Source organism: Cryptomeria japonica, chromosome 10 (assembly GCF_030272615.1).
Source record: "Cryptomeria japonica chromosome 10, Sugi_1.0, whole genome shotgun sequence".
Classification (NCBI taxonomy): Eukaryota; Viridiplantae; Streptophyta; class Pinopsida; order Cupressales; family Cupressaceae; genus Cryptomeria; species Cryptomeria japonica.
The window spans coordinates 588,753,500-588,775,680 of record NC_081414.1 but is presented as its reverse complement, the minus strand read 5'-3'; positions in this window follow the sequence as shown (position 1 = coordinate 588,775,680).

The following is a 22,181-nucleotide window of genomic DNA, read 5'->3' as shown; positions in this document are numbered from 1 at the left end:
TCCTTATGTTGGCTTACAATACAAAAGATATACAATGTTAGCCCAATACAATAATTACAAAATGATTTTACAATAAAACCTTTCGGATCTAGACTGATGTCGACTTCACTGAAATGTTGGATGTTGATGCCGGTGATGACCCTGAATACTCAATGTCAGTATCCACCGGTGTATGCCTCCAAGTGCTAGTATATGTCTTCAATAGAATCTTGTTGCCATCAATGACAACATATGATTCCAATGAGTGTCAATTGCCAATAGTCTTCCCCTTTGGCATTGATGGCAACACTCATGTGAAAAATGGATTCCCTGTCGGTTCAATTGAAAAATGAATCATGCTCCCCCTAAGCTGATTGACCCTATCAGCAATATACTTTGCCTATCCTCCCCTTATGATTACATACATATTTTTCACATATATATACTCCCCCTTTGGCATCAATTCCAAAGACCAGTAAAAGAATTGAAGAATAATTACAGATTACTGGAGCTTGACCAATCTCAAAATTTTAGGGTAAGCTTTCTCTAGCAACTGTATATAGGTATCCCAGCCGGTTTTGAATGTTTTAGATATGGATACAAGTCCACTTAGTAAATGTGCTAGTGTTTCTTTCTCAGTGACTTTTGTCGATGTGGGTTTTGCAATCATATCCATACATTCCCTCTTATGTACACCAAGTGAATCCAATCTTGGACTCACCAATCCTCTAAGACTTCTTTCTCTCTGAGTGATCTTGTCTCTTTACTTTTCAAAAGAAAAAACTTGGTTCTCCAAGGCCAAAATTTGTCCATCAATGGAAGTTGTAAGTGAAGTTAGTCCATCAAAAGAATTAGCAATATTAGCCATCTTTTCATGTAATTCCTTTAACCTCTGATCTACATTAGCTATAAGAATTTGTATATTACAACAGACCCTGTAGATGTAAGTACATTGTTTCAAATAATTTTCAATGAGTAAAAGTTTCTCTTCAAACTTCCTCTTCTATGTCTCAATAATTTGGTCAAAAGTTGTTTTCTTGGCCAAAGTAAATCTTTCAAGTTCTTTCTTGTCTAAAATCGGCTACAATGATTAAATTTTTTTAGATATATGCTCTGTTAGTACCTTAAGCTTGTCAGAAGGGCTTGCTTCATTTTCAATCATACAATCAGGAATCAATCTATGCAAAATTGTTATTGATTGATCTATTATTCCTTTGTCTGCAGATCCCTCCTTCATTAGCTTTTGAGTAGCCATCATCATTAGCTTTGTGGGACTCATCTATGTAATTGATTTCTTCTCAACTTGAGAAGTGTCAATTGCCAAAGGTTTTGCTGGGAAAACTACTACCATTTCAGTCTCCTTTTCCTTATCTTCTGTATCCTTTGTTGGTGAATATCTTTTCTTCTCCTCTAATGCACTAATGGCTTCACCACTTGGTGTAGTATTAGTACTGCTGGTGGAGTATTGTCCATAATATTATATGTAACTTGTACATTATCTATATTATCTTTCCTAGACTACACAAATGTAGTCTCTATCAGTTTAGTCTATACACTATCATCAGTTTTGGGTTTAACTATCAGTTAACTCAAAATTTGAACTGAACTTCCCAAAATTCCTTTCCCTTTAAACTTATCTGGAATGTTGGGAGTTGTTGCCTTTGAAAATTCTTCTTGAGAGGTGAGAAAATCAGGATTCTTTTGGAAGAATCTGGTCCAACCATCTCTGGTCTCATTTACTATCTCATTGACTCTACCCATCATCAAGCCTATTTGCCAATTTTTGCTAAAAAAGACTATTCTTTTAGCCACATCTATACATCTTTTCATTTCCTCATTATTTATAGAGCCACACATATTCAAAAGTTCAATTTCTTTGATTTCCCCATCCCTTCTAATTGCATATAATATTCTTGCATCTAACTTATTGTACAATGATAAAGTAATTTCTTTCAAAATCTATACCAAAGTCTTCTTATATATATCTAGATATAACAAGATTGCTTCTTCTATTTCATTTTACTCATTATCTTCTAAATCTTCACAAAATTTTGACACATTTTTCAACATTCCATCTTTAGTTATCTCGTCAATTACTTTAGTTATCTCATCAATTAACTCGACACAAGTTATTTTACCATATCCAGTTGCTTCATCACTCTTTTTCTTCTTGTTGGGAGTTGCAAGAGCAGATGGAGCAAGCTACCTCTTATGAGTAGGTTTTCTTGTCGGAGGTGGGGGTGCAATTGTTACCTTTCTAACTAGCTTCCTCCTAGGTTCCACCTTCTTCTCCTCTACCAAAGGCTTGTCAGTTTTCTTCCTTTGTACCCTTCTGAATGCAAGAGGTTGATTATCCTCTGGATTAGAATCAGAAGTGATAGAAGAAATGAAAGTCTAAGGCTTCTTCACCTTAGGAGAAAAAACTGTTGCCGATTGATCTACCGATTTAGATCCAGAACCTAATTCTATATTTATCATGTACATTACATCTTGAACAAATGCAAACATTTTTTTTTTCTTCTTTTCTGGTTGAAACTAGTTTTAACTTCAAAAGTCTTTTCCTATGTAGTGTCAAATTGTTCAGCCTTATCATCTAAAGGAGCATCAATCAACATTTCAGCATATAACTCTAAAATATTGTCATCTACCTCATAACCCAATTCAGTGACCCATATAGTTCTAGGTTTCATTGCTTCCATCATTGTCTCATCCCTGTTACTACCAAGACCGGTGATTGCTTCTTTTATTTGCATACCTACCAGTATGTCATGTGCCCAACGCTTCTTTCCCAAACCTAGTAGCTCATTCATGAAGTATAACATCAAGCAGAAAATAAGATTGCCAAACCTAAAATTTCCTTTCGTAACCCCTTTAATTTTGCCAAGATTAATCATTAACTCACTCCTCAGTCATTCACACAACTCATATTTTTCATTATTCTTTATCATCTGATAAGAAGCATGGATGCAAGAACTAGACATAGAGTTCAATCGACTTGATTAAGTTACCTTGTAGCTGATTATCATGCTGGAAAATTTCACATCAGTGTCTTTGATGGTGCTGACCCTCATAGATCTTCCATCATGGGTTGCGCTGGTGAGATTATGAACCACAGTGGTGGAAATCTTCTTTTCTGGTTCCTATCCAACTTTAGGTAAGCGAGTGACTACATGAATAGCTTCTTTGGTAGTCATGTGGGGCCGGTCTAGCTAGATAAATTCATTATGGACCCTACTCAGAACATATCTGATTACTTCATCCTTGAATTTTGGAATGAATAGGATTTCGGTTAACCCTAGATCCTTAATGATTCAATATTCTAGTTTTATAGTACCGAAGGTGCCTAGTATCACAAATTGATACATCCCCTTGATTTCCTCAGTGCTTAAGTCCTCCAAGGTGTAGTGAATATAAGCTCTGACATCTTCTACATAAACCAGTCCATTGGGAACCCTAAAAAATGCACCAGTAGAATCTTCCTTCATAGAAATTTGGGGAACTTCCTTGAAAATAGGCCTAAGCCTATACTTGACCTCAACAATAGCGGGATTCACAATGAAAGTAGGAGCAGATGATGATCCGGATGCCATTTCAAAGAAATACCTTCTTAGTTGAAGGGTTTTGATTACGTCTCAGATGAATGCTGGAAATTCTTTGGAATTCCTTTACTTGCTCTTGATCACCTATGACTTGCCTTTGCTTTGCTCTAGTTTTATTGAGTGTTGGGTGAGTGAAAATGAGTCCATTTTCCCTTTTTATCAGCGAGTAAACCCTAATTCATCACTGTCATAAATTCTTAGAGATGTGCCCTACCGGATGTCGGCTTCACAGTTTCATGCTAGATAAACCTCCATCAATGATCAATACCACTCTTCAGATCTCTTCTAGATCTCTTCTAGGGAATATGCAAGATTTGCAATGAATTTTCCAACCCCTAAGGCATATACCTTATTTACCAGTTGAATTTCCTACCAGTGTAGGAATGCTTTGGTCTACCGATGGAGTTACAGGTGTAGTTACATCTCCACATGGCTCTTCAGATTTTCTAACCCATCTCTTAGTGTGATCTTGTTGTATTTCATCTACCTTCTTCTTTCCTTTCTCATTTTCTTTATCATTTCTAACAGGTGTAGACTTGCTTCTGCAGTACTTAGCAATATGACCTATTTTGTTGCATGCATAACATGTAACATTGTTCTTTTAAATTGCTTTGACATATCCAGTGTAATTCCTTGACCTACATTGATTAGCCAAATGACCAAACTTTCCACATGCATGATATTTAACATTCATTCTACAATCTTTTGACTGATGACCATATTTCTTGCAATTTGTGCATTGACCAAGAACTGAATTGTAGTTTTGATTTGCTCTATTTCTACATTGTCTAGCCATATGCCCAAATTTATTACAAACAAAACATCTACCATTGAATTTGTAAGCATTAGATTGCCTTACCAGTTTACTCTAGTCTGATGAGTTCTGCATACTGGTTGTTTGATCTTCATTTGCAGTACCAGAGCTTTCACCTTGTATAAATCCAAGTCCTCTAGAATCTTCACTCTGCCTTTGTCCTTTCAATAAATCATCCAACTATGCAACACTAATCCTGAATTTTTCTTTATACTCACTTGCAGTAGTCAGATCATCTCTAAGAGTTGTTATTTGTCTTTCAAGCTCTTGTTCATTATTCTAGGAGTGTACCAAATCAGTTCTCAATAGATTATTCTCATGAGTCAATTTGCCACATTCATCAAAAAAAAATTTCAAAGATATAACAATATTTTCTTCCTTCTTCTTTTTGTCTTCAATATATTTTTATAACCTCATAGTCAGGTCTCGCATTTCATTCTTCATGAGCATGTTAGCTTGAACCAAATTCTGACATTGTTCCTTTAAGTGCATTTTTCTCTTCATCATCCTGGTTTTGCAAAATTTCTTTTCTCTTAGCTTGAGCAGATGATAACCTTTCTTGTAGAATAAGAATGAATTCATTAGTAGAATTCAATTCATCTTACAATTTCAGGTTCTTCATCCTTTCAGCATCATAGTCCTCAAGAGCCATCTCAAGTTGCTTTTCCATAGCCATGTTCAGTGATTCTTGTTTTAGGATCTTCCTCAAGCTATTAAACTTCCTCCAAGGTACCAAGCTCTGATACCAATTTTTGGCATATGATGAGCCCAAGAAAATTGAGAGGGGGGCGTGAATCAGTGTTTTGTCGGTAACACAATGTTTTAACCTTTTATAACATACACGTATAAACTGATAAATCAAGAAACATATAATATGAACCAAATAAATGAGCCACATGAATGGACACCATAACACACATAATTTATACGTGGAAAACCTCAAAGAGGAAAAACCATGGTGGGATTTGTGATCCACAATATCGATTCACTGGCCATATGAAAGATATTAACATTGCACGGGGTCTTTCACATATAGGAAGGAACACTTCCTAGAGCACACTTCTCAACACAAAAGAGTCTCACTAACTACAAGCTTCTACTGAAATAAAATAGTACTAGTGAACTCACAAAATGCATCTGAAATGCCAAAAAAGTTCTGGTTAAAGCTCTATTCTGTACCGGTTCATAAACCCTGAACCTTCTACCAGTATCTCCTCTCCCTCCAAGAATGCTTTACAAACTATCTACTGATCATAGCATGATATTACATTCTCATACAAATGATCTACATACATATCCTTCACATCACACAGTTATGCTATTGTCACCTATATCACATCCTCAAAATGACCTAACAGACTGACTTATATACCCTTACAAACAATAAGCCTTATGTCGGCTTACAATACAAAAGATATAAAATGTCATCCCAATACAATAATTACAAAATGATTTTACAATAAAACCTTTTGGATCCAGAATGATGTCAGCTTCACTAAAATCTTGGATGTCGGTGTCGATGCCGATGATGACCCTGAATACTCAATGTCGGTATCCATCGGTGTATGCTTCCAAGTGTTGGTATATGCCTTCAATAGAATCTTGTTGCCATCAATGACAACATATGATTCCAATGAGTGTCAATTGCCAACAAATTATGGTTACTTCACCCTCAGTTTTGAAAAATATTAAGATAGTGGAAATTGACTCGACAGTAAATAAAAATGTACAGATAAATACTCAAATACTGGTTAATATAGAGAATGTTGTACATGATACTAATATTGAGGATAATTATCATCTAGATACTAATGTATGGGTTGAGGATACTATTCCTACAAAGGAACCAGTTGTTGCACCGATTGCACCAAGTGGCAAAGCCACCGGTGCAAGTGAGGAGGTAATAAAGGATAAAACATCAGAAGAGAAAATAGGGGAATCCGACAGGAAACAAGTTGTTGGCCCATCATTATTGACAATTGACACTTCTCAAGTTGAAAATAAAACCATGACAGAGATGAATCCCACTAAACTAATGATGATGGCTACTCAAAAACTGATGAAGGAGGGAAGTACAAACAAGGGCATTATATATCAATCAATCATTGTTCTACATAGATTGGTCCCAAAGTGTAAGATTGAAAATGAAGTGAGCCCTTCTAGAAAGGTTAAGATAATCACTGAGCACATATCAAAAGACTTTCAATCCTTACAACAAATATCAAACCGAAAAGCATTAGAAAGATGTACTCAGGCTAAGAGAGCCACTTTTGATCAGGTAATTGAGATAGAGAAGAAAAAGATTGATGAGAAGCTAACTCTAATAGAAAATTCTTTGAAACAATGTACAAATATATATATATAGGGTATGTTGCAATACTAAAATACTTACATCAAATGTAGATAAAAAGATAAAGGAGATTCAGGAGAAAATTGCTAGTATTGCAAACTCTTTTGATGGATTAATTTCATTAACAACATCAATTGATGGTTAAATTTTGATTTTGGAGAATCAAATTTCTGCTCTTGAGAAGGAAAGAGATAAAATAATTCAGAGAGCCAAAAGTCTAAGAGGTTTGGTGAGTCCAAGATTGGATTCACTCTGTGTACATAAGAAGGAATGCATGGATATGCTAGGAAAGCCCACACCGGTAGAGGTAAGTGAGAAAGAATCTTTTGCACATTTATTGAGTGGCCTTGTATCTATTTCCAACACATTCAAATCCAGTTGGGATACTTATGTGGAGTTCCTAAAGAAAAATATCCAGAAATTTTTAAATTGGTCAAGCTCCGGGAAGACATTTTTGGAGGTATTCATTGTACAGTTCTTTGACATTATTTTTACAATTCTTTTTTGCCACTGATGTCAAAGGGGGGGTAGTATAGATGTACAAAATAATAAAGAGTTGCATACATTAGGGGGAGTTATAGAATTTTGGAATTTTTGGAGATATGGAGTATTTTGCATATTCAACTCAAGGGGAGTAGGGCAGGATGAAACCAACAGATGAAACCATGACCATTTTTCACATGAGTGTTGCCATCAATGCCAAAGGGGGAGATTGTTGGCAATTGATACTCTATTGGTTGGTTTCACTATGTTTTCATTGATGGCAACATTATTTTGTGTATCAGCTTCATATGGTGTACCGGTAGGCACTTCATAGATTCTACATAGGCACTGGCACCAACACCGACAAGACAAAAAGATTTCTCTAGTCACCAAAAATGTAGGCCGACATGGTATATAAAAGGTTATCGGTATTGGAGGCTGACATATCTTGCATCCGGCATTGGCAACTTGTTTTAATGTTTATACATTTTTGATATCTGACTGACATGTAATTGGATATTGTGTATATCTTTGTAAGCCAACGTAAGGCATAAATTTGTATAGGGTATATAAGGCATATTGATTAGATCATTTTTAAATGATAAGGATATGGATGTAATGGAATGGATATTGTGTGTGTGAAAAGTGGAATAAGTTTGCAAGCTGTAAGACACAACACGTCAATTAAGTATTGCATGTATGGTTAGATAGATATAATCATGTATAATAAAACCATAATAAATCAACTCATTGCCTTCTAAAAGATGCGAGTATAGACTTGCTCTTAGATTTGTATAAGCAATACCAGTGACTAGACTACACTAAGACGGAGGATTTAATCTATATGAGCATGAGAATAAGCTAAATGGATGCAAGATTATGCTAAATGAGTGAATATTAAGCTATATGAATTCAAGCAATCATAATTAAACTAAATATGCAAAAAACTAAACTAAGATGTAATAATCTAAAAAACACAATATCTTCAATGACTCTAGAGCAAAAACTATATAATAACAATAAATCTCCAGGGTGTTTTGAATGAGAGATGAAGGCTTAATTTATAGAGAATCAAAAGAGAGACCAATGGTCAAGATCGATTAGCAATGAGTGGTTGAGATTCCTCAAGAAAACGTACAATTTAGGATAATTGAAATAATTGAGAGATCAAATTCAATTAACCTTGAGATAGATTCCAATTATAGCTTGATTGAAATGCATTCAGATTATAAGTTTGAGTTTTCATTGGAGATAAAATTCAATTAATTCCATGCACTTGAGATAAAAATAGATGAATCCATGCGATTTCTTTGATTTATTCAAGAAAAAAGTCTTTTCAATGCAACTGAACTTCTTTTCTCAAAAGCTTTGAGTTCCAATTTTAGAGAATGATTAATAATTCAATTTAATTGTTTTTCAGATTTCAAGTTATCTCAATTTAGAAGAAGAAATAATATCTCAAGTTTGATTTCTCTTCAATTCAATTCTTTTATTTTATTTTCAATTTAACTCTTGCTTTGTGATTAATTCCTCTTTTGTAATAAATTAATTCCCCTTTTTTAATGATTAAATGACAAATTTATTAATTAACTAAATATGCTAGGATATTTAATAAATTAAATAGGATAATCGATCAAAATGATTTTCTTGGAATGATTTAATTAATTAAATAAATATTTAATTAATATAGAATGTGTGAGATTTTGCCAAGATCTAGAGGTAATAGAAAGCACAAATAAGAGAGAACAAAATAGATGATAGGAATAAATTGTATTCTATCAAGATGCAAAATATGATCAACTGGATCATTACAAGATGTTCAATAATTTCCCATGTACATACAATGTAGATGAGCCTTCTTATATAGGCAAGGATATATGGATATGTGAGCATTCAAACATGACATGTGGCTAAATAAGAAACAAGGGTAGGTAGGAAATAGGTGTGGTAGGTAGGAGAAACAATATAATACTCCACATGAGGTGGATCACCCACTGAAGGTTAAATTATCACTCCACAATAAGTGGATATGATAGAGTAGTAACAAGATCAACACCATAAAAGGTGGAAATTCTCCTACACACACTATCCCAATGTGGCATAAACACCCAAGTGTCTCATACCCAAACTACTATGAAATGCATTTACCTAAGTAAACTTAAGTAAGGTGAAATAATATCCAAGGATGAATAATTATTTACACCAACAGAATGATTAACTTGCCATTTGACATTTGATGATTAAAGATTTAATTATTTGTTTGCTCAAGATTGATTTAATTTCCTTTGGTTAGGACCTTGGTGATGTTGTCGAGATTAGGGGCCCATGGTTTAGGTGACCATTTTTAGGGTATTACACTTGCCCCTCTTTGAATTAATGTGTGAGCAGCGCGTTGGTTCAAAGAATAGTTGATGTCTAGGAGATACTAGTTCTAAACTTGATTGATCACGAACTAGACGAAGAGCAAGGCATTTAGCTTGATTTAAAGTGATGAAACTAAACAAAGTTGATTAAAGCGATACCGATCCCAAAGTTGATTGAACTAGGACCAATGAAGAGCAAAGATACTGAACTTGAACTTGATTGATCAAGAAGTGGATCTTACTAATCTATAACTTCATTGAACTAGACACAGTGAGCGAAGATAAAATCAATCTTAAACTTGATGAATCAAGACACGATGAGCGAAGATAAACTGTCCAGCTTGATTTGATACGATGAAATTGAACACCTGCTTAGACTGAGCATGTGATCAAAGATACTCTTTAAAATTTTGATTGAGTTTAAATGAATAATCAGCTTGATGCAAAAGTGATGAAACTGATTAGTGTTAAGAGACTGATTCAGATGAAGATAATATTAGCTTGATTTGAAGCAATGAAATTGATATGCCCCTAGCGATTGATTCAATTTAGATGATCGAGAAATATCAACTTGATATGAAGTGATGAAGCTGAGATGCCCTTAGCAATAAGGATTTATTTTATTTTCTTTAGTTCAAAAAAAAATTGCTTGACTTTTGATGAAGATTTGAAAATTTTCTCGACTTTGAAGATGTGAGGTCATGAGGTCATCAGTATGCCCCCTTAAGAGCAAAATTGAAAGATAGTGAGGGTACACGATTTTAGGCAAGTTTTGGTGATGATAATTATTTGAGCACGAAGAATGAATTAGAAGAATATTTGAGGATTTAGCATTGATTAATGTGAAATTGAGTGCAAACTAATTTGAAGAATGAAATTGAGATTTAGCGTTAAGTGGTTCAAGTTGTGCGAAATTGACTAGGAGAATGATCTCGGATTTCAATTTCAATCCCAAAAATGGAATCAAGACAGGCAAATTAGCTTAGGGTATAGTTTTCATGTCCATTGGAGCAAGTTTGAAAATGAGGTTTTAGGCTATATAAGGGGTTCATGTGTCATTTTCAATTCATTTTCACCTCCCAAAGTTTAAAATTTGAAAAAACCCTCTATGAAGAAAAATGGCCATTCCAATCCAGGACCATCGATTCAAGTGCCAGAGATGACATAATTGACTGCGGAACTATGAGCCAATGGTAAGTGATCAATCTTAAGCCTTTGCATTTCATCAATTTTGAATTTTTGTTGAATTTTTTGCTTTGTAAAGTCATTAAAAATCATTCAATGTCATTTAGTCGTGAGATAAGAAATTGTCTGTCATACGCCAAACTGTCCCTCTTGTGGTTTGACATTTTAGCCTATATATTTTATCGTATGGTATTGTCCCATGTCTCGTACGGTATTTTTCTTCATAGCCCATATTATTGTGCGAGAGAATACCATTTGTTGTATGAGAATGTTTTATCGTTCAACATGTATTCCTGACTCGTGCGAGTTTATGCTACATTGTGAAAACTCGTATGGAAAACAGTGAGCATTTTTAAGAGTCAAAACATGAAATTTTGATTTGACATTTGATGTATTTGGATTTGCATGATGTTTAACATGTTTCATAGTGCAAGTTTGGATGACGCTTTGTTGTTTGACTTTTTTGCAGGTTCGATTGCCAGATATCCTATTTCGGTGTGTCTATCCTCTGATGATGAGGCTAGTTTGTGAGTTATCACATATAGATAGAGCACATATTTATTTGTGCGGCTTTACTCACCTTTTAGAGATGATTGATATCCATGTGAATCACAAGATGCTTACTATGCTAGTTGAGCATTTCCATTCAAAGCATAACACCTTCCATCTACCAGTTGGAGAGATGACCATTACACCACAGGATGTATACAGGATTTTGAAGATTTCGTTTGCTGGGGATAAGGTTCACTACAATTCTTCTCAGTGACTTGGTATCTTAGCCTTGAGATGCATCTTTCATGATGAGACTATCCTTGAGCAAGATATCACTTGGGATGTTATGATGGCTAGGTATAGTGAGTAGTTTCCACTAGCATGTGTATTAGCAAGTATGATAGGTTATTTCATCATGCCGGATAGGGGACAACAGGGCTTCCTATGTGGCTAAGCTAGGATGCTCGAGAGACTACTAACTCATCCTAAGAGGTTAGGGTGGGGATCTTGCTTATTATCCCACAAGTATCATGAGATGCATGAGGTTGCATATAGGGATAGGAAGAGCATGATGACAAGAGTCTTGGCTCTTTAGATTTGGGCGTAGGAACATATCCCAGTTTGTAGATCGATAGTAGATGATGCCAGAGATCCACACCAGCCAATCATATATAGATATTCAAGAAATGTCACTCAGTCCCATCTGGGCAAGATAGAGTATTGGAGATGATAGTTTGATGATCTGATCGTTATAGTATGGAGACCATATAGGGGTCTAGAGCTATGGGATGACTGGAGAGCTCAGCGGAGAGACATGTTCATGACTCATCCGCTTATTGGCATATCAGTGTCGGTTATTGAGTGATTCGTGGTATCTAGGGTTATGAGGCAGTATGGAAGGCCTCAAGGTATATCAAAGGATTATACTGATGAGGAGAGATGAGGATGGGCCCCTAGGTTGTCCTAGGAATTAAGAATGTAGGAGCTAGTCGGGTTATAGTGACTGCGATGTATGTAATGCAGATGAATATGGATGTTTATTTTTTTGTTTTATTCATATGCAAATAAATGATGAAAATGAGTAATAAGTAATGCAAATTTTTATTTTTCTATGCAATAATATGAATGCAAACAATTATATAATGAAATGTATGGATCTGTATAAGATGCTTATGTATGTAGCTAACATCTCAATACACAAGTACTCGATCAAAGAAATTATGAAAAAGAGACCACTTAGCTGAGAAATGATGATCGCTTTAGACTCTCATTCAGAAGATAAAGAGATCATTGTTATCATGCCAAAATCGCTCAAAATGCATAAAATATAAAATGAATGCAACCTAAACCTAGTCACTGGATTTGGAATGCTTAATTTTCATCATTGAGTGTTTACAAACATAGCAGGCATAATAGAGTTCCATTCTTTTGATATGCAATATTAATTATCGTGTCCGCAATGACACTTTTTTTGTTCATATCCTTGGACATATTATCCATGCATCTGGATTTCACATTAAAGAAATTCCCTCAAAATAGACAAAGAAATGATGCCAACCTCCCTTTAGCATACAAATAAGCAAAGCCAAGGTATGTTTGGCAATTTCACCTTGATGTGAAGGCACTTATCACAAACATGGTTGATTAGATGTTTCCATATCATTGGAATCATTCCTACAAGCAGAAAACAAAGAAAATATTATGCCCCCAATCCTTGCTCCTCTTAGTCAAGATAGACTTCCTCGAGTTACTTAGAGGGAATAGTAATAAAAAACCAATATAAAAGACAACACACAAAGAAAATTTCATACATATCTCAAACTGTATAGTGATTGTTTTCAGTAATGTTGTTTTGCTTGTTTACTTAGTGATAAAATTCTTTAGTAGTTAGGAGACAGGTGACTGACTCAGAGTGGATGACCAGATACCACTAACTGAAAGATGACTTGGTTGATGCTACTTAGGACACATAAAATGCGCATTCGATTACCCTAAGACTAGGACATTGATCAGTTTCAAGCCATGAGGGTTCTAAAATAACCAGGATGTCACAAAAGTGACTAAAATATATGTACAAGTGAGATCAAAGATGCAGGAAAGCAGGAAATACCAATGTTGCGTTGATAGATGGAGCACTGGAGTACAAGAGGTGCCTATTTGCCAGGTTTTCACCTGCATGGCAAATATTCTTTGTTTATTTTTTGTTTATTTTTTGGTTTTTTTACAAAAAAATTTATGACATTTTAGGATTTTTTCAGGACTTTTTCGTTGTACAGGTTGCTGGAGCAGAGAATACTAAGTGAATAATTTCTTTAGGTGGATGGTGTTGATCGGTTCATGGAGTTTTTCTCCTTTCAATGTTGAGAGTTGATACGCACCAGAGGCAAAGACTACAGTAACGATGTAGGGACCTAGCCAGTTGGGTTCAAACTTCCCTTTGTTGTCTTGAAACTGTTGATTTTTAGGATTTTTCTCTCAGAACAAGGTCACCAACTTGAAATTCTCATTGTTGAACCTTATTATTATATCTTTTAGACATTCTCTTTTGATACACTCTTAGATGATCAAATGCCACTTGCCGATGTTCATCCAGTAACTCGAGTTCTTGCAATCTAGATATTTTGTAGTCTTCATCAGTATTGAGACCTTCCAAAGAAACTCTTAGAGATTGTATTTCTACCTCAATAGGTAAGACTGCTTCGGATCCATACACCAAAGAAAAAGGTGTAGCCCCAATAGGTGTTCTGATACTTGTTCTATAAGCCCATAGTGTAGGATTGAGCTGCAGATGCCAATCCCTTCCAGATTTATTTACTGTTCCATGTAAGATAGTCAGCAGATTTTTGTTAGATGCTTCAACTTGTCCATTACCTTGAGGGTTATATATGGATGACTAGTTTTATTTGATTTTGAATTTTTCACAGAGTTCATCTAGATCTTTGTTCTTGAATTTCCCTTCATTGTCAGTCACAATGGATGAAGGTATACCATACCTACAGATGATATAGTTAAGGATGAACATAGCTACTTGTTTACTAGTTGCTTTGACGAGCGGAATCGCTTCTACCCACTTAGTGAAGTACTCAGTGGCAGTTATGATAAACTTGTGTCGATTAGATGATGTGGGATACATTTGGCCAATGAAATCAAATGCCCATTGTTGAAAAGGCCAATGTTTAATGAAGGGTAAGAGATCCCTTGCTGGAGCATGTATGAGATTCCCATGTAGCTAACACTTCTCACAAGTTTTAGAAAACTTTATAGCATCTTTCTCCATATTTTTCCAGTAGTAGCCAACCCTTAGTAGTTTCTGAGCTAAAGTTAGACTATTTGAATGAGATCCATAAATACCTTCATGGACTTCAGATAATATGCATTGGTACTCTTCAGTTTCTAGACACCTAAGCAATGTACTATCCAAACCTTTCCTAAATAGATCATTAGCGATGATGATGTACCATGAAGAATTTTGGATTAGGTTCCTTTTCTCATTATGGGTAAGATTAGCAGGGATAATTTGGTCTCGTAGGTAATAGTAAATGTGGTTGTAGCAAGATGAGTCATGTCCACTAATAGAACAGACCATCTAGGACTCAGGAGAATCATAGGCAAGATAATGTAACACTTCCACCAAGAATTCAAATAGAAAATTGGATTCTTGTAACTCTAGTATAGATGCCAAGGTGGCCATAACATCTGTTGCTTTGTTTACTCATCTATGAATCTACTGGAACGATACAAAAGTAAAATATTTCTTAAGATCATCAACCATTCTCTTATAAGGCATCAATTTCTCATCTCAATTCTGATATGTATCATTTATTTGGTTGATGATTAGCTGAGATTCTCCATAGATGTGTAATTCCACAACCTTCCATTCAATAGCCAATTTGATCCCATTTACCAAAGCTTCATATTCTGCAATGTTGTTTGTGCAAGGGAAAATAATCTTATAAGCCTTTGAGATTGAATATTTTTGAGGAGTAATAAAAAGTATTCTAGAACCAGAACCATGTTGAGTGAAAGACCCATCAAAGAACATCTTCCATGATCGTTGAGTAAGGTGCATGATTGATTCATCCGGAAATTCTTGTGCAAAGGTTGACTATCTTCAAGTGGAGCATCAGCAAGTTGATCTGCAATGACTTGTCCTTTGATGTCTTTGCATTCTACATATTCAATATCAAATTCTATAAGAACCATGACCCATTTAGCCAATCTTCCTGTAAGTGTTTCTTTGATGAGAAGATATTTGAGGGGATCAATCTTAGCCACCAGCTTGATTGAATGTGATAACATGTAGTGTCTCAATTTTTGTGATGCAAAGACTAATGCCAAAAAATCTTTTTCTATTATACCATATTTCATCTCATAGGACACCAAAGTTTTGCTGATATAATATATAACTCTTCTCTTTTTATTCTCATCTTGTTGTGCCAGAAGTGCACCCGATGATGTATCGGTAGCTAATATGTATAGAATCAATGGCTTAACTTGAATTGGTGGCATCAATATAGGTGGATTAGATAGGTATTCTTTGATTTGTTGAAGGTTCTGCTCACATTCCTCATCCCAGTTATATGTTACTCCTTTCCTTAATACTTTTATGAAGGGTTGAGCTTTATCTGCTAGCTGAGAAATAAAGTGTCTCATTGATTGGAAACATCCTTGTAAACTTCTCATTTGACTGATATTCTTTGGAGGTGGCATTTCCATTATATCTTAGACCTTCTCAAGATCAACCTCAATTCCTTTCTTTGAGATAATGTAACCAAGCAATTTCCCTGATGTCACTCTGAATGCACACTTTTTAGGATTTAGACGGAGCTTGAATGTTTTCATTCTATCTAGTATGAGGCCTAGTTCTTGAATATGTGTGGATCTCTTCATGGTCTTTACTATGGTATCATAAACATAATCTTCCATGTTTTTGTGCATCATATCATAGAAGATAGTGGTTATTACTCTTTGGTAAGTTGCTCTTGCATTCTTTAGTCCAAATGGCATGACGTTCCAGCAAAAGGTTCCCCATGCACATGTGAAAGTTGTCTTTTCTTGATCCCTAGGATCTATTTTGATCTGATTATAACTAGAGAATCCATCCATTAATGAGTACATCTCATACCTAACAGTCATATCCATTATCATATCAATGTTAGGCAATGGAATATCATCCTTCGGACAAGCTTTGTTCAGATCTCTGAAGTCTGTGAAAACCCTAATAGATTTGTCTGCCTTTGATACAGGTACTATGTTTGATATCCATTCTGCATAGTCTATATCTCTAATAAATCTAGCTTTTAGCAATTTTTCTAGCTCAGCCTTGACTAGCAGTGCCACATGAGGATGCATCTTACGGAGTTTTTTTTTTATTGGTTTAAATCTTGGTGTAATAGAAAGATGGTACATGATGACATCAGGATCTATGCCTAGCATATCAGAGTATGTCCATGCAAAGTTGATCTTCTTTTCTAAAAAGAGATTGTTGAAATCTTTCAACTCTTCTACTAATAGTGACAGAGCTAAGTGGATGATATGTGGTGTCTCTTGACTCCCAATATTTACTGGTTGAGTTGGTTTGATCAATATAGAAGGCTTTTCCTAGAAGTGACTTGGCAGTATATCAAATATCTCACCTTTAGGTGCCTTAGAGAGGTTTTCACCCTTAGGTACGTCCTTTATTTTCTCTATTTTTTATTCTGAGACCACCACAATGTGGTTTTTGCCATCAGATCTTTTTTTTTTTTCTTTTGATTTTTGTGACTAAGATAATTGATGTTTGTTTCAGTCATATTCCCACTTTTCTCACTGGTGGAAGAGTCCATCAGTTCAATTGCATTAAGATATTAGACTAATGTGTAGTCATCAGAAAATATAGGTACATTCATAGGTTGGTTTGTGAGACTACAATCAATTAGTTCAAGATGTACTAAGGATAAAGTTTGAATAGGTTCGAGGGAGTTCACAATATTATCACCATAACTTTGGACCAGCAAGTCAAGTTCCAAAAGACTACCTTGCGTAAATGTCTCGAGACCAAGAAGAGTTACAACATGATCATTGAAGCACACGTTAATATTTAGTTGACCAAATCCAACAGAACTGATCCTAGCACCATCCTCTATGCCAGTCTGGACTATATATTGTGGTTTGATAGTAATAAGATAAGTAGATAGATTCCCGACATTCATGATGAAGGAATCAGAGTTTGATGTTGAATATGTATTGTCATAAATAGAACTATTGTTGGATTCATCTGAGTCATAAGATGAAGTTTCTGACTCTTCTTCAAGTGATTGAGTAAAAGTATGTATAGTGTCAATACCTACATCTTTGATGTTGCAAGTTCCTTCATGATTTAGTTCATTGATTAGTTGTATCTAACATACATATTGACATATCCTTGATGGCTCTATGAATCTTTGTCATCTACTCCATTCAACTTCCTTTGGACTAATGATTGGTTCTACTTTTGTAGCTTCCAATTCTTCTTGTGTAGTTCCATACTTTATTTTTTCTATCTTATTAGAGGGAGATATAGTAGGTGGAGAATTTTCTTGTGTTCTTCCTTCTTTCAGCTTTTGTTCATAGTCTTCTTTATTTTTAGTTTTATCTCCTCTATCTCCTTTTGTAGCTTTAAGTGTATCAGCTCTTGTGTGTCATCTGTGATATCACTGGACACTTCTAGAGTTTCTATAATAGATGTATCTAAGAGATGATCTGGACCCCATTCATACTCATTTGAGTCAGTTTATAAGTCTTCTACTTGTTGTCTACTAGTATATGTCACTGGAATCTTTAGTGGTGCAAACAATTCTCTGATTCTTTCTACCTCTCCTCTCATATCCTCTAGGACTTCTACTCCTTGTAATGTTGTAGTTGATATCATTGAAACTTGAGTATAGGTTGTTTCCTCTCTCTTGATTGCTAGTTCTTCTTGTTCTTTTTCATTATCTTCTTAAGTCTGTTGAGTGTTTACTTCCTGTGATGTTGAAGGTAGTATCTTTTTCCTCCACTTAGACTAATGATAAGAAGTATATTTTTGGTTTGATGTCTTTCTTGGATTGTATCCTAGTCCAGCTTTATCATTTGTAGACTTAGTTTGTAGCTGAATAGGTTCAACAATACCTTCTTGATGTTTTCCTAGAGGACCAGTACCTAAATATCCCATGCATTGAATCATTTTATAGCCTGGACCATATTGTGTCGAGGAAATCTCACAATGTCGTACTTCTTTGTTTTCACTATCTTCTTTGAAAATCCATTTGAGAATAACATCCTCTTCTATTTCATCTGCAAGGGAAGTAGAGGATTGTACAAAGAGACCATCATATATATGTTAGAGTAATTAGGTATTTACTTGATTAATTAAACAACATTTGTTTAATTCTTTAAGTTCCCTATTATCTCTTTTTACACTTAAGCTAACATTAGGTGCATAATAATTAATTCATTTATTAATTATTATGTGCAAGCCTAGGTTTTTCCTTTTAGGGTTTCTTGACCTATTAGAGGTTAATTTTCTTTTCCTTGTATCATTATCACATTACACATTTTGTGAATATTGAGCTCTCATCTTTTTGAGCATATTTTCTATGTATTATTTTTTCTGTTATTTGCTTCCTTTCTTCTCCTTGTAACAGGTTATTCAGCTTGTAGAGATCTTTAGGCTCCTATGGTGTTGTATTTCTCAACTCTCACATGGTATCAGAGCTTTAGATCTGCAGCTATCTATTCTTGTTTTGAGAATTTTTGCATTGGAAGTAGATCTGGGGTTTCAGGAAGTTTTTTTATGTACTTAGGGATAGGTCTTTTTTTGAGCACTTTGGGCCTAAACAGAACTCACCATCGTGCTCAGAACGCCCAGAAACCCTTATAGTCATATAAAACTTGCCTAGTTTTAACTCCTGAGCATTTGGGGGTAATTTTTCTTCAGTACCAAGCTGTATGGCCTTAGCACACACTTCAAGAAAAAATTTCATTTTTTTTTTTTTTGCCTTTTTACGGCATGCAGGCCAAATTTTTGATTTTTTGAAAAAAAAATTATAAAAAAATCAAAAATAAAAAATTTATTGGCAAAAGGCGAAAAAAAAAAAAGTTTTTGAAAAAATCAATTTTTTTGATGCTAGGGTTCAAAGGGTACTCTGTACCCCTGACAGTTCAGACGCTGGTTGTTAGTCTGGTTGACTGGACTTGTTAGTGTCGGGCCCTGCTGACCTTGCCCTGCCAGCCCCTGCCGGCTACTGCCCCGCCGCCAGCTTCCCCTCCCTGCCATCGGCTCCTGCTCCCGTGGACCCCTGCTCCCGCCATCGATGCCCACTTCCCTATCGTCACTGCTTGCCGCTCTGCCTGCCAGAGCCCTTCTCCCCATTGTCAGCCACCTTGGTGCCTCTTGCCACCACTTCTCCCTCTCTGCCGCTCCTCCCCGTAGCGACACCCCCACCACCGAATCTCCACCCTCTTGTCTCTTTAAGGGGGGGTTCATTTTTTGGCCATATCTTCAGCATACGGAGTCATTTTTTCAAAAATGAATAGGCATTGAAAACATGGTTCCGAGCCAGACCTTGTGGTGTTGGAATTTTTGCTCGATTTTGCTATTTGCCTTTACTTTTTTTTAGTCAAAGTTAGGTCTCATTTCTGCACTTCCAAGGCCGTAGAATGGGCAAACGAACTCCGTTTTTCAAAAATGAATAGGCGTTGGAAAGCTCTCAACATGTTCTATTTAGATATGTGATCTTGTTTTTTATAATTTTCATCAAGTACATGATATTTTAGTTTTAATTTTTTTTGCTTATGCACTACTTCGTTCTTATCAGTATGTACTAGGGTTTGGGTTTATCTATTGTGGGGGGGTGTTTTTTTCTCACTTTTTGTGATTTATATCAGAAATCAAGAACACCAAAACTCTCAAAACAAACAAACCCTTCTACATCTTCTGTCTATTCTAAAAAATCACATAATAAAAAAACCAACAAGCAGGTGTAGGTGCAAAGTTTTCATGGCAAATCCTTCAGTTGAGTTGTTGACATCACACACCTATCACACCCGGAAGCCCCACATCATGAGGCTTTTTTGGGCATGAGGGTTGTGGTCTTGTTTGGATGAGGTTCAATCTCTATTACAACATCATTATGAGCTTCTTTAGCACAGAAACAAGATGGATGAGGCCATGGGTTTTCTATCCTTGCATATCTTTGACAGACTTCTATTTCACCTTGATGAGTTTCTCACTCCTTGCTCTATGTGGTTGAAGTTTGAGTCTCTCTTCGGGAGGGTTAATGAGATTCAGGCATTATAGATTGAGGAAGAGTTGGTTTCCTTATCACTTGATTCCTTTCTCACCATTGAGGATTTTTTGAACAATTTCAAGACTAACAGATCTATTCTTCAGGGATGTGGCAAGATCAAGACAGACACAGAGTGCATTCACTTGATTCTTTCAAAGCTTCAGGGTCATTTTCAGTTTTTTGCCTTGGCTTGGATACTCATTTCATCATGCCTACCTTTGATGTCTTTTGTGAGTGTTTGTCTCATGAGCAGTCTCATCTTTATCAATTGGACATGCTCTAAGGGTCCAAGAACAAAGCATTGGTTTCTTCATCCTCTAAGGAGAAGCAAAAGCAGAAATCGAAGCCAAAGAAGAATTCTACAGGCAGTGAGCATTCCTCCAAGCCACCTCCTAAGTCTAGTTCTAAACCACCATTTCCTCCGAAACATGGGAAATCTTCACAGTCTGGTGAGTCTTCCTCCAAGACTAAGAAGAAATCAGGAGACACTTGTAGTTTTTATGGTAAGGAAGGACATCCAGTTTCCAGGTGTTGGAAATGCTTAGAGGCTTTAGAAGAAGCCATGTAGTAGCATCACATCTCCTCACCTCAGGCATCTTCTCCTTCCACAGGGAAAGGTCATTCTCTCACTACTTGAGCTTTGACCTATGGGTCCACTTGGATATTAGATTATGGTGCTTCTCACCATATAAATCACACTCAGTAGTTGGTTACTTCTCTTGCCTCTTGTGGTACTTCACAGATTGTAGTGGGTGACTCAGTTAAGATTTCAGTCTTGGGTTCAGGTTGTGTCTCTTTGGATGGGGGTACTCTGTAGGATGTTTTGGTTGTCCTTGACATCTCGACGAACCTCCTATCCATTTATCAGATTTGCCATTCTGGCTTTGGTAAGATAGTTGATTTGTCACCACATGATGTGGTTATTTGGGACCTCCATGACTCTGCTTTGGTTGTGGCTACTAGGAGTGTTGATATTGCATCTCGTCTGTACAAATTTGATGGATTTGAGCCCTTTGCGGGTGCAAGTTTGTTTCTTATAGCACATGCATATTTAGTAAGTAAGCTTTGGCATGAGGGCTTGGGCCATGTCAATTACAAATATCTTCAGTAGATGAGTACACAGGCACTTGTCCTTGGCCTCCCACAAATTTCTTACACTGATGGTGTTTGTCATGGTTGTGTGCTTGGCAAGCATCACAGAGATCCCTTTTTGAAGGAAAGAGCCCCTCGTGATTTGGCACCCTTGGAGTTGATTCATAGTGATCTCATGTCATTTTCCACTCCTTTTTCTGGGCCCAAGTATGTACTCACTTTTATTGATGACTTCTCCAGACGCATATGGGTTTACTTTCTTAAGTACAAGTCTGATGTCTTTGATTCATTTCAAATCTTCAAGATATTTCTAGAGAAGCAATCTGGTTGTTCTATTTGGTGGTTACATACAGATAATGGGGGGGAGTATGTGAATCAAGCTTTCAAAGATTTTTGCACTGAGCATGGTTTGCAACATCAGTTTACTATTCCCTACACCCCTTAGCAGAATCATGTCGCTGAGTGCAAGAATAGAACTTTATGGGAGATGGTGAATTGTATGATTCAGTCGAGGTCCATGGATTCATCTTTTTGGGT